The sequence below is a fragment of the Anolis carolinensis genome, unplaced genomic scaffold, assembly GCF_035594765.1.
Source record: "Anolis carolinensis isolate JA03-04 unplaced genomic scaffold, rAnoCar3.1.pri scaffold_20, whole genome shotgun sequence".
NCBI classification, from domain to species: Eukaryota; Metazoa; Chordata; class Lepidosauria; order Squamata; family Dactyloidae; genus Anolis; species Anolis carolinensis.
The window spans coordinates 635,761-650,522 of NW_026943830.1; the positions used below are offsets into that span (position 1 = coordinate 635,761).

Genomic DNA, 14,762 nt, shown 5'->3' on the forward strand with positions numbered 1-14,762 from the left:
GTTAGGTGGCAGCCACTTCTGTTAGCTTAGCAATTCTGTCTCGTTTTGAAAGATAAGCATTGCAGCCCTAGTTCGAACCTGTATGGGAGACGGCCAATGAATACCAGCTGCTATCAGCTATATTTCAGAGAAGGGAACTGGCAAACCATTGCGGAGTATTCCTTGCCTAAGAAAAGCATATCAAATTCATAGAGGTTGCTGTAGGTCACCAAGCAACCTGAAGGCACATTTACACCTAATATGGCACAGGCCCTAAAAATTCTCAAGGCACAGATTTTGGAAACCAAGCAGGATGGGAGACCACTAACCAATAGCAGGTGTAGTAGGCTTACTTACTAACTTAGGCGATCCCTCGTTGTCCGAGTATGATGGCCTTCCAAGTGTAGTGTCTTGGCAGTGGATATATAGGTGACTGTGTAGCCCTATTCTTGACCTGCATCATCTTCTACAGTGAGGGCAGGTGGAAGGCGATCCTGGTCAAGGTTGGCTTGACATGCCTTCCTCTTGGCACATTTCTCCCTTTCGCCCTCCATTCGTGCCTCTTCCCATTCCACAGCACTGCTGGTCACAGCTGACCTCCAGTTAGAGTGCTCAAGGGCCAGGGCTTCCCAGTTATCAGTTTTAAAGATTAACTTTAAGCCCATCTTTAAATCTCTTTTCCTGTCCACCAACATTCCGTTTTCCCAACTCTGTTATATCCTGCAAAATGTGGTCTACAGACATCACAGTCAGCTCCTGGAACGATTCCACCAGCGTTGCCTCCAGAAAATCTCTTGGGAAGACAGGCGGACAAATGTCAACATGCTGGAAAAAGCAAAGACCACCAGCATTGAAGCGATGTTCCTATGCCATCAACTCCACTGGACAGGCCATGTTGTCCGAATGCCCAATCACCATCTCTCAAAGCAGTGTGGTGGGCTATATCTTAGAGGAAGGAACTAGCAAAACCCTAAGACATTCATGAGATCTCAATACGTCAACAGGTAATTTGAAGGCTCAAGAGCTGCCAAAACCTCTCTAAAGCAAACTAACAAAGACCAATTGTAAAAACTGATCACAAAACCATAAGATTAAAGAAGGGATCCCTCAAAAATTAGGTGGATATTTTCTGGCATTTAGGGGAGAAAAGGTCAAGAAAGCATACAATGGGGGGTGGGTGGAGGGAGATGAAGCCTTTGTAGCCAAGCATCTGCTGTGATTTTCTAGGCCTCTCCTGCCTTGGACAGCTGCTGTCTCTGCAAGTGAACCAGCTTTGCCCCATCTTCAGAGGCGTCTGAAATGCCTCCTGAATCTGGTGGCAGATCTAGGTCATCAGCTCCTTCCCTGTTGCCGCTGTTTGCTCCTGGTTTCCCGGTGCTACAAGTGGGGAGGAGGGTGAGAGAGGAAGGGGGTAAGGGAGACGATTAAATTATGGCACTATTATCTCCCCCTCATCAAGCTGCACTAACCTCCCTGCCTGGAAATTGAAGAGACAGAAACTGACTCAACTTAATGGACTCTCTGGTTCACAGAAAGAAAGAGCGAGAGAGAGGGAGATTGGATCGAGTACAAGAGAGCCGAGGGTCCTCTGGGCAGCCGATAATTTGCTGCCCGCCCAGGCAGCACAAGCAGGTTCAGCGCCAGGGGCAGCGTCTCTCTCTACTGCGTCGCCAATGCTTTTTCCTTTTGCTGAAATCCAATTATCTTCCAGATGAGGAGAGAGGCTGCACAAGAGGTCCCTTGATCCCTAGCCAGAAGATGCGAGCAGAGCGGGGCGGGAGGCTGCCAAGGCACATGGGGCAGCGGGCAGGTGGCTGCTCCTCTTAACCTCTCAGAAGAGGGCCTTGTTGGCCTGTCATGCTGGCCAAAGGCCGGGACACATGCAAGGGCTTTACAGTTCTTGGTGTGGTTTTGCCAATCTTCTGCATCACCTCCTTCAGCAAACACAAACAAGGATAACTATCATGTTCTAATCAGCAGGCACTGGACCTGTTTTTAAGTGGAAGGCCCCTTATACACTGCCATATAATCCAGATTATCCAAGCAGATAATAAACATGTATTTGTTTTGAACTGGATTATATGAATCATGAGCTGCGGTGGTGCAATGGGTTAAACTCTTGTGCCGGCTGAACTGCCAACCTGAAGGTTGGGATGCTGACCTGAAGGTTGCCAGTTTGAATCCGCAAGATGGGGTGAGCTCCTGTATGTCAGCTCTTGCTTGCAGGGACATAAGAGAAGCCTCCCAGCAGGATGGTAACACATTCAGGTGTCCTCTGGACAACGTCTCTGTAAACGGCCGATTCTCTCACACCAGAAGCGACTTGCACCATGTTCTCAAGTCGCTTCTGACACAATTTTAAAAAATCAGTTCATATATTGTATGCCAAGTGCTGAGAAAGTTCTAACAGAATGACTGACTATGCTGCCTGGGATAAGCTCCCTTCTGTCAGCTCTAGCTTGCGGGGACATGAGAGAAGCTTCAGAGCAGCACACCTGGGCATCCCCTCAGCAACGTCTCTGTAGATGGCCAATTCTCTCACACCAGAAGCAACTTGCAGTATGTTCTCAAGTCGCTTCTGACACAATAAAAAAATATGAGTCTACACTGCTATATAATCCAGCTCAAAGCAGATAATCTGGATTTTATATGGCAGTGTAGAAGGGGCCAAAGTCAACAATTACAGTCAGATTGTTATTAATTTTTTTTTATTTGCAGAGGGAGGGCAAATTATTTTTCCCATCCATTATCAGTGAAATGGCCCCAAATCTCTTCCAACACATTGTATACTTAGGAATGTCCTCCATGTTCTCTTTGTAGTTTACTTCCAAGTAAATGTGAGTAAGATAGAGTGCAGGCAGGATTTTATTCTTCCTATGAAGACCCGATAACAGCTGCTACAGACTGAGTATTCCTTATCCGAAAGGTTTAGGACCAGAATTTTTTTGGATTTCAGAACATCCGTATTTAGTATTTACACATATGTACATCATGGTATCTTTGAGATGGAACTGAAGTCCAAACATCAAATTCATATACACATAGTCCAAAGGTAATTTTACATAATATTTGAAAGAATTTTGTGCATGAAACCAAGTTTGTAAAAACTGACCTATCAGAAAAGAAAGGGTGGATCTACACTGAAGAATTAATGCAATTTGACACCACTTTAGCTGCCATGGTTCTACCCCAGAGACTGTGTTTATTGACTCAGGAAAATTTCAACCTGCCTCTGCTCTTGATTCTTTAATCCCAGGTAAGCTTGCCCCATAGGCTTGAAAATGTGGTCCGAAAGGCTACTCCACATCCACGCATCCTTTAAACAATTCCAGATGATTTTCCACCCTCTAAAATCCATCAAGTGGGTCAAAACCACTATCCATTTTATCACATTTACTAAATTCCACCGAGTCCTACACTTAAAATTTGGTAAACCACTGCATTCATCAAATTAGGCTGGGGCCAAGTGTAGGATAGAGCATTATTTTCGTTTTTTAGGCATGGGGGCCAATATTCTTTTCAAACATTTCAGGAGGTGGTGGGGAAGTGGGTTTTTGGGGAATGATCCGGATGAATGGTCAGTTCAGTAATGTGATGGCATTCGTTGCTCTCAGGATTAAAATGAGACATTTCCCCAATTTGTGGGAGAGGAAACTGTGGGAGGAGCCAAGATACCCTGTTTAGGGAAAATTAGGGAAAGTTTATGATGCCATGTCTCCATGCTGTGCAGTCTTGGAAGTCATGGTTTTCCAAGATCCATACCTTTCTCTTGGTGTAGTTACCTTATGGAATGAATGCTTTTGCACCCCACTTTAAATGCCATGGAGGAGCCAAATCTCTATAGTGTGCTGGCAAGTCAACTGAAAGAATACTTAGTACAACAGATAGATTTAACAGAGTGATAAAGGTAGGGAAATCATCCGTTTCATTTCAACTCGGAGTCTCAGCCCTACTCTGCCAAACACTTCTCTGCTTCAACCACAGTATCTTTGCTTTCCTAACCCCTATACCTTTAAACGTCATCTGGAATCTGACAAACCCTGGGATAAGTTCATTTTATGGTTGCCATAAATCAGAAGCAACTTCAAGGCACACAGCAGCAGCAGCAGCAACAACAACAACAACAACAAAGTGCATTTTCATGTGTAGAGTTGTATGCAGAAGTTGCATTTCATTGTCTTCACTGTCCCACCTTTCACCCCATTCAATTGTGTCCCACAATCCTTGGTGCAGCCTCTGGGAACCCCTTCTACACTGCCATATAAAATCTATATTATCTGCGTTGAACTGGATTGTGTAGATATCCAGTTCGAAGCAGGATTATAATACGGGTTATATGGCAGTGTAGAAGGGGCCTGGGTCTACTCTGTGGAGGAGAGGGTGGGGAAATCAGTTCTCTCCATCCTGTATAGAATTGGGTTCAATTTATTCATCCCCAATCAGGTCCACATATGAAATCAAAAAACCTCATAGCAACACAGGATTTCTTGCAAAAAGAAGAGTAAGGCCCCTTCTACACTGCCATATAAAATCCAGATTGTTTGCTTTGAAGTGGATTATCTGGCAATGTAGACTCCTATAATCCAGTTCAAAGCAGATCATGTGGATTATCTGATTTTATAAAATGGATTATATAGCACTATAGAAGGGACCTAAGTTTTCTGCCTTTTTTCAGACCCAGTTTAATCTTTAAAATAGCATTGAAGAGTTTAAGTTATAGGTCTTAAATGCAGAGCTATGTAGGGACATGGATCAATTAGACCATATGTGTTGTTGAAGGCTTTCATGGCCAGAATCACTAGGTTGCTGTAAGTTTTCCGGAATGTATGGCCATGTTCCAGAAGCATCCTCTCCTGATGTTTTGCCCACATCTATGGCAGGCATCCTCAGAGGTTGTGAGGTCTGTTGGAAACTAAGTAAGTGGGGTTTATATATCTGTGGAAGATCCAGGATGGGAGAAAAAACTCTGTCTGTTTGAGGCAAGAGTAAATGTTGCAATTGGACACCTTGATTCACATTGAATGGTCTTGCAGATTCAAAGCCTGGCTGCTTCCTGCCTGGGGGCAATCCTTTGTTGGGAGGTGTTGGGTAGTCCTGATTGTTTCCTGTCTGAAATTCCCATTTTCTGAGTATTGCTCTTTGTTTACTGTCCTGATTTTAGAGTTTTCTTAATACTGGTAGCCAGATTTTGTTCGTTTTCATGGTTTCCTCCTTTCTGCTGAAATTGCAAAATTCACACTTGCCCAAAACAGGCAAGTTCTTTCTCCTACATTGGACAACCCACAGATATTTAAACCCCACTTGCCTAGTTTCCAACAGACCTCACAACTTCTGAAGATGCCTGCCATAGATGTGGGCAAAATGTCAGGAGAGAATGCTTCTGGAACATGGCCATACAGCTCAGAAAGCTCACAGCAACTGAGTGATTCCGATCATGAAAGCCTTCGACAAAACATGCACACATCGACTTTTATATAGAGACTGAGATTTGTGGATGTGAACTGAAGTCAACACTTTCATTTAGTCTTTAGATAGAACACATATGTGTTAATAGCTACTTCCTGACTGTCAGCCCTGCAAGTCATGCATTTCAGCTGCATCTTTGTGCTGTTTGGAAAACCTGAAAGGTCATTCAGACCATCCCAAAGCCAAGTCTGCTTTTCTTCTCAAGCTTTCTTGAAGGATTCAGTTGTTGGCAGCAAATCCTTTCCACAAGCGGCTTCAGCAATTCAAGAGCACCTGTCAAAAAACCAGATAACAGATGCTACAAATCTGTATATTTACAATTTGATCGAAAGCAGGAGTCGAAAGCTGAAGGGCGGGCTTTCTAAGGAGAAAAACGGAAAAGAGTCATCTCATCCTTATGATGTGAAAATGGCTTCTGACCAACTGTGAGATGTTTGAAACAAACATGTTTGGAAGCTCTCCCATATCAGACTAGCAGAACAAGCTCCCTATGTATTTTTGTACATACAGTACATATGTCAACCTTTTCCCCAAATGTTTCAGTTTCCAGGAAAGCTGTAGCATAGTTAAGCTCCCAATGCCAGAAGTGTCAGACCAGGGATTCATATATACTGTAGAATTAATACAGTTTGACACCACTTTAATGATCGTGGCTCAATGCTTTGGGCATAGTCTTTAGTCTTCTCTGCCAAAGAGTGCTGGTGCCTCACCAAACTACAATTCCCATAATTACATAGCACTGAGCCAAGTCAATTAAAGTGGTGTCAAACTGCATTAATTCTACAATGTAGATGCAGTCTAGGATGATCTAGATTCAAATCCCTCCAGTCACAAAGCACCATGTGTTTAGCCTGAGTATTGCATTCCAGGCCTGGAACACCTATGACCACTGCACTACACAAGAGTCCAGAAATATAAGCAAACAGTTTATTCTGAAAGACATATAAAAGCATATAAAAATCAGGAATAAGAAAAGAAGATATATAATCCAAAAGGTTTAGCAAAAGGTGAAAATCAACCAATAATCCAAAAGTCTCATAAAATTCCAAAGGTGACAAAGTCCAGGAATAGCCAGGAAGCACAGATACAGCATAAGTCCACAATCAAGAAAATATAAGTGGTAAATATTGAACAGGACTACATGAACAGGAACATAGAAACTTCCAGAATATATTAAATTCAAAATTGAAGCTTGATTTTAATCAAGAAAAAGAGAACTCAGGCTTAGCCTCTCACTCTAACTCAGTGTTGCCTGAACTGTTCTTAAGGTAAACAGCTTGTTGCTTAATAGACACCCATGAAAGCATTCCATTTCCCATGAATTTCCTTCACAACTTTCTCACATAATCTTTCTGAATGATGCAATCTATTTTTGGCTCTGATTTGTAAATAAGACCTTTGACAGTCCCTGTAGCTGCAGGTGGGTTCCTACGGGAACCCTCCTTATCACTCAGCTCTTCACTTGATTCTCTATCTGCTGTTGCAGAATGTCCTTGAGGACCTCCACTTTCTGAACCAGTTTTCTCACAGAATCATTTCCCAGACTTGAGGGCCCATCACTTTGTGCCGTGGGAAAGCTCACAATCCTCTCTAAATCATCAGCCTCTAATGACTAATCTACAATCTGGGCCAGTCACTCATTCTCATACTGTTTTATTTCACAGGTGACATTTTGTAGGTAAGAGAGAGAGAGAAAAAACATGTATGCTGACCTGAACTTCTTGGGAGAATAACTGAATTACTCTAAAGGAGGTGATGTTTCTTGCCATCAGTTTATCTCCATTACAGGAAAACCTATATTTGAAGCAAGCTACTGTGAAAGGGGCAGACCCAGGGCAGGGTCATACAGTGCATTATTCTGGTCTAGTCTGGGATCTAGTCCACAGGGGTAATACCATGGGTTACTGCATCAGGCAGCACCAACTCTAGCATTTGCACTGTGTTCTCTTGCTTCATTGTTGTAAATGATAGGAGAGATAACACCAAGAGTGATCCTTTGAGAGGCCAAAAAGTCCGGTTTATTATTTTTAGCTGAAGACTCTGGGGTGGACTTTCATCCAAAAGTAAACCAGAGCCCCGATCAAGGCGTTGACATTGCCTTTTATACATTTTCAGACAAAGAACATGCTTCTACATACATCTCGTCATTAGTACGTCACTTCACATTTTTACATACATGAGCATAAATATGCACGTATCAGCATTTTCCTATCTAAGCCCTCTAAAAGCCTGTAGCAAGTTACAGATACTAAGAGAGATCTGTCAAGAGGCCTACTTTTGACCTGTCAGAAGTCCACTCTCCCTCTAATGGAATGTACATATAGATAACAGCCCCCCTTCTCCCTGTCCTGCCAGCTTGTACATTTACAAAGACCCCCTGCACCTTCTTTGTGCCCGTGTCTGCGTGCCTGGTACAGAGAGAGCATGATTTTTCTACATTTCAGTGCTTCTAATGTGCATACAATATATGTCTAAAAATCTATATTTTCCAGTTCCTCATCATCATGTCTTGCTCCTAGATCAACTTCTACATTTTTGCTGTGCTCCTTTCTGTATGTATGCATTCCAATCGCCTGTTATTATCAACATGTCCTGCTTCAGTGTGTGATCAATGTCCTTCTAGACATTTCCATAGAACCTGTCAGTTTCTTACTTTTCTGCCTCTGGGGTGGACCATAAACTTGGATTGAGATTATATTTAAGTAAAGGTAAAGGTTTTCCCCTGACATTAAGTTTAGTCGTGTCTGACTCTAGGGGTTGGTGCTCATCTTCATTTCTATGCCAAAGAGACGGCATTGTCCGTAGACACATCCAAGATCATGTGGCTAGCATGACTGCATGGAGCGCTGTTATATTTACTATATTTACTAGAGGTCTTATTGGTAATATTCAATCAGACTTTCCATTGTGTCCCCTGACAGCTTTTGCAGCATATCGCCTCAATATTAATGCCACCCCATTTCTTCTTAGATTAAGTAATAAAACTTGAAGAAAATCTTTTCTTGCTTTGAAAGTGTGATTTTTTTGTTTAATTGAGCAGCATTTACTTTGAAAGTAGTTGTTATACCCCAAAAACTTTGTTTTTCTGGCTGCCAAAAACTATATTGAATTGGTTGAGACTCTGATAAAAATTAATTGAAAAACTATAGCAAAATTTGTTGCAGTGTGTCCTGCAAAAACAAAATTTTTGCAGTTTAATAAACTTTTCCATGTTTTTATGATAGAGCCAATTAGGAAATGACATTTATATCACAGGAACAAAAATAATTTTACATAGTGTTATCATTTCCGGAGGACAATACTACCTGCAGTTATAGACAGTGCCTTTAAAATTAAGACTTAACCCTGAAGCCACTGATACTGCAACTATCTGCTGTCACTGGTAGCTGGGTTGGTCTATAGCAGTGGTTCTCAACTTGCGGGTCCCTGGGTGTTTTGGCCTATAACTCTCAGAAATCCTGGGCAGTTTACCAGCTGTTAGGATTTCTGGGAGTTGAAGGCCAAAACATCTGGGGACCCACAGGTTGAGATTTATATGTTAAACACTATAAAAAGACTTTCTTGACAAGATTTGTTCAGAGGGGGATTGTCATCATCTTCTAGGTCTGAGAAACAGCAAACTGTCCAAGGTCACTTGTGGATTTCCATGACTGAGTGGAAATTCAAACTCTGGACTCCAGAGTCATAGTCCAACACTACTATGCCATGCTGTCTTATAACATGGATAAATCCATTCGCTTCTCTCCTACCCCTTCATCACTTGTGAGGACTGTCTCTGAACTCAGTGGTAACAGGGAAACCTGAGAGCAGAAAGACCCTGGATCCCAAGACAGAGAACTCTGTTTCCCCACAAACTGCGGACATCCAACCCTGATCTACAAATACCTTTGGAACCTTTATGTCTCCATCTCCTAAGGCAGTGGTTCTCAACCTGTGGGTCCCTCGGTGTTTTGGCCTACAACTCCCAGAAATCCCAACCAGTTTAACAGCTGTTAGGATTTCTGGGAGTTGAAGGCCAAAACATCTGGGGACCCACAAGTTGAGATCCACTGTCCTAAGGTTTTCTTGGTCAGATTTATTCAGAAGAGGTTTGCTATTGCCTTCCTCTTGAGACTGAGAGAATGGACGTGTCCATTGTTTCCAAGCGGTTGAGCCGAGATTCCAACCCTAGTATCCCTGAGTCCTAATCCAACATTCAAATCACAATACCATATTGACTAGCACTGTAGTGTAATGATTTGAATGTCACGCTAAAGTATATTATTGGTATCCAGCCAATGAGTGTTTTACACTGAGAAGGTAGCTCCACCTAGTGAAACTTTCTTTGCCTCACAAAAGAAGGAAGCAGGCCCAAACCGATCCCTGGAGAATAGAAATGAAATGAGGCACTTTTTGCTCCAGTGTTCCAGATATTAATAGGCAGCCAGACAAGAATGAGAATGTTACTTTGGACTAACTTCCATCCAGATCTGGCACAAGATACATATAAAAAAGGCAGTGTTGGAGAATGTCACAGCTGTTATTATTACCCAGTTACAATGATTCTTTGAATCACATGATTTCATCTCTGTGTGCCACAAGCTAGTTTTTATTGTCACTCGTTTTCTCATTACATTCAGTGATGTGCGGGAAACATGATTTACAGGTAACATGAGTGCAAAAAACTTGATTCTATATAGTCTGTTACAGAAGGAGGTCTGTGTGAGTAACACTAACTCTAGTGACACCATGTTGTCGACAGCTTTCATGGTCAGAATCACTGGGTTGTTGTGAATTTTCCAGGCTGTATGGTCATGTTCCAGAAGTATTCTCTCCTCACATTTCACCCACACCTGTGGCAGGCATCCTCAGAAGTTCTAAGGTCAGTTGGAAACTAGGTGAGTGAGGTTTATATATCTGTGGAATGTCCAGGATGGGAGAAAGAACTCTTTGTCTGTTTAAGACAAGTGTGAATGTTGCAATTGGCCACCTTGATTAGCATTGAACAGCTTTGCAGCTTCAAAGCCTGGCTGCTTCCTGTCTGGGGGAATCCTCATGCAACATTCACACTTGCCTCCAACAGACAAGAGTGCTTTCTCCCACCCTGGACATCATTCCACCGATATATAAACCCCACTTGCCTAGTTTCCAACAGACCTCACAATCTCTGAAGATGCCTGCCTTAGATGTGGGTAAAACGTGAGGATACAATGTTTCTGGAACATGACCATACAGCCCAGAAAATTCACAGCAACCCAGTGATTCCAGTCATGAAAACCTTCAATAACGCAATATCACTAGACTTATATTTATTTGTGGAATATTCATTCCACAAATATATAAACCTCCCTTGCCAAGTTTTCACAATCTGGGGATGCCTGCCATAGACGTGGGTGAAACGTCAGGAGAGAATGCTTCTGGAACATAGCCATACAGCCCGGAAAACTTACAGCAACCCAATCTAGTGATACCACTTTCCAGTTTCAAACAGAACAGAAGTCTTCTGGTACTTTAGCCACTTAGAAGAAGCAAGAAAATTTGCAAGTGTGTCTTTTCTGCATGCAGCTCCTCTCTTTCCTTGCTGCTACCTGGAAGATAGAAATGTAAGGGCTGAGAAGAGAGCTCCTGTTAGAGCATAACAGTTAGAGCATTGGGCCCTACTCAGGCAAGACATTCACTGAGAGATATTGGACCACTAGCTTAAAAATTAACGTACCTTGAGAGGGGAAACATAGGAATGAGTTGCCACAGGCATGGCTTTCAGCTCCTTGCAGGAAAGGTGGGCTAGAAATAAAGCAAAGAAAGAATGTAATGGCAAAGAGAGAATAACAGAAGTTCAACCTGCTGCAAAATGTAAGAAAATTTATGATTTGAGAGTTAAATAATTCTGAATAACTTACTTATAGTATGGGAGCCTTGCCTTGCCTTGTCCATTTTCACTTTTCTGGAATAGTCTAAAATATGTGTACCCCAGTAACAAGTTTAATTGTCCTTATTTGTCCTTCCTGTAGTTCAGTTGTGCAGAGGCAGAGCTTGGGGAAAGTTCCTTTTTGGACTATAGTTCTCAGAATTCTCCTGGGATACTACCGTGTTTCCCTGAAAATAAGACAGTGTCTTATATTAATTTTTGCTCCCAAAGATGCTCTAGGTCTTATTTTCAGGGGATGTCTTATTTTTCCATGAAGAAGAATTCACATTTATTGTTGAACAAAGAAATGAACATTTATTATATACTGTACAGTAGTTGTCATTACAAACCAGCATAACCAGACAAATTGTGAATCCTATCAAGAATTTCTTGTTACTACCATTATTTCCATGTACAACAATCTATGGTACATACATTTACCAAACCTGCATGCTCTGGTGTTCTGTTCGGTGGGCATGCTTCCAAACACAAACAGTGCTAGGTCTTACTTTCGGGGGAGGCCTTATATTTAGCAATTCAGCAAAACCTCTACTAGGTCTTATTTTCTGGGGATGTCTTATTTTAGGGGAAACAGGGTAGGAGCTGTAGTCCAAAAAGTAACTTTTCCCAAGCTGTGCCTCTACTCAACTGCTTACATTTTTCCAAGCTCTGCCCAGAGACCACAGCAGCCTCTAAGTTTCAATCAAGAGCATGGCTGTAGTGGAGCATGATGCCCTGAGAGTGGCAGCAAAACATAGTGTTTTAGTAGTGCAGCTCAGAGGTACAGTAGAGTCTCACCTATCCAACGGCTGGCAGAACGATGGATAAGCAAACATGTTGGATAATAAGGAGGAATTAAGGAAAAGCCTATTAAACATCAAATTACATTATGATTTTACAAATTGAGCACCAAAACATCACGTTTTACAACAAATCAACAGAAAAAGCAGTTCAATACATGGCAACATTATGTAGTAATTGCTGTATTTACAAATTTAGCACCAAAACATCACAATGTATTGAAAACTTTGACTACAAAAACATTGCTACTAAAAGGCAGACTGCGTTAGATAATACAGAATGGTGAATAAGTGAAGGTTGGATAAGCGAGACCCTACTGTATTTGAGATCCACCCTCAATCATTTGACTGCACTGTCTATTGCAGAGCTCTTGGGCTGTTGATGCCAGAGAGATCCAAACACCATAGTTGTCCTTTAAGAAAGCCATTGCTTCATCACAGCACTCCCCTACCACAAATATTTGGCCAATGGCAATATATGCGTTGGCTTCAGCAGTTTAATGCTCTGTGGTCTGTGTTAGCAAACAACCACAGCAATGAGCTACATAAGCATCCTTCCCATGATTTAGCCAGATCATTTCATGCTTTGTTCTTTTACACTTTTGATGTTCTTATTCACAGCACCTTCTCTTGCTAGTGGTTAGGTTAGTCCAGCAGTTCTCAACCTGTGGATCCCCAGGTGTTTTGGCCTACAACTTCCTAAAAGCCCAGCCAGTTTACCAGCTGTTAGGATTTCTGAGAGTTGAAGGCCAACACATCTGGAGGCCCACAGGTTGAGAACCACCAGGTGAGTTTTACATATAATAATAGTAATAATAATAATAATAATAATAATAACAATAATGAAAGAACATGAAAGGCACTGCAGACTAATCCAACCAGAGAAGTCAACCATAGCAGAGGACTTGATGAACCAACCTGGACACAGCATATTATTTGAGAACACAGAAATGTTGGACCACTTGAACAACCACCATGTCAGGCTACACAGAGAAGCCATTGAAATCCACAATTATGTGGACAATTTCAACAGAAAGGAAGAAACCATGAAAATGAAAAAAATCTGGCTACTAATATTTTTAAAAACCCTAAGATCAGAACAGCAAATAAAGAACATTCAGAAAACAGAGGAATTCCAGACATGAATCAATTAGGGCCAGCTAACACCTCCCAACAAAGGATTCCCCCAGGCAGTAAATAAGCCAGACCTTGAAACTGAATAGGCTAATCAATGCTAATCAAGGTGATTAATTTCAATATTCACACTTGCCTCCAACAGACAAGAGTTATTTATCCCACCCTGGACCTTCCACAGATATATAAACCTCCCTTGCCTAATTTCCAATATATCCCACAACATCTGAGGATGCCTGCCATAGATGTGGGCCTAACCTTTGGGGAAATGCTTCTGGAACATGGCCATACAGCCCGGAAAACTCACAGCAACCCATGGATTCTGGCCATGAAAGCCTCTGACGACGATGACAACAACAACAACAACAACAACAACAACAACAACAACAACAACATAATAATAATAATAATAATGATGCAGCCAAAGCATGTATGTATGTATGCATGCATGTTTGTCCATTTGTACCACGAAGGCTCCTACATGGCTTGATGGATGTGGACCACACTTTGCACACATATCTATCATTATCCAACTTTTCTTTCCGGCCCAGAGGAAAGGGAAAGAAAAGGATTAAAGTGGGTTGGGTGTGGCTAGGTGAAGGACTGGCTGTTGCTGTGTGAAGTAGCCTTTTATGATGTCACTCAGAAAGAAAGTGAGCGAAGTGGCTTGGCTACTGCTAGGTGACATGTGCATGAGGGGAAGGGAGGAAAGAAAGAGAAAAAGAAGAGGAAGGAGGGGATGGAGAGGAGAAGAAAGAAAAAGGATGGAGTGAGCGAAGAAGTGGAGGACAGGAAAGGAGAGGAGAAAGGGTATGAGGGGAGGGGAGGAAAGAAAGAGAAAGAAGGGAAGAAAGAATGGAGGGGAGGGAGAAAAAGAAGGGAAGAGGAAGGAAGAAAAGGGTCAGGTGACAGAGCTAGCCCTTCAGGATTCCCCAGGGGGAAGAAGTCCTCCGAGGTGAGCCCATGGTGCCTTCCCTGACACCCCGGCGCCAGGACGAAGTGACCAACTGATTGAAGACACAAGCGGGAGAATATCATGAGAAAGGAATTGCCAAGCTCATTCATCGCTATGATAAGTACCTAAATTTGAATGGGGACTATGTTTAAAAGTAGTATTTAAGTGTGGCTTTCAACTGCATATAATAAATATTTTTTTCCTAAACTTTGTTCATTTTTAATTCCAAAACATAATCTACTTTCTGGATAACCCTTGTAGATAGACAGACAGATCTGTTCTTGGAGCCACTGTGAAGAACAGTATGTCTGTTTTCATCTTTGGTTATGTATTCAGAAATGCATTCAGTGCCAGGATTGAAGGGGAGAACACTTGGTTGGAAATAAATTATTTGTCCAATGTCAAAATGCCCCATTGGCTTCAGCCAATTAATGCCCAGTGTCTACAAATACTCGCAACAATGAGCTACACTAACTCCCTCCTTTCAATAACTTTGGCCCCTTCCACACAGCTGTATAAAATCCACATTGAACTGGATTAT

The 14,762-nt window shown here is 42.1% G+C and overlaps 1 long non-coding RNA gene across 1 annotated transcript; it reads right to left on the reverse strand.

The window, feature by feature from the left end:
• Positions 1-5,478: 5,478 nt before the first annotated feature.
• On the reverse strand, positions 5,479-13,839 carry LOC134294766 (uncharacterized). Its single transcript, XR_010001458.1, has 5 exons — positions 13,748-13,839; positions 11,325-11,520; positions 11,141-11,208; positions 10,875-11,012; positions 5,479-5,718 (listed from the first exon to the last, which is right to left on the reverse strand). It is a non-coding gene; the product is annotated as an uncharacterized LOC134294766 (long non-coding RNA).
• Between the last annotated feature and the right edge of the window lie 923 nt (positions 13,840-14,762).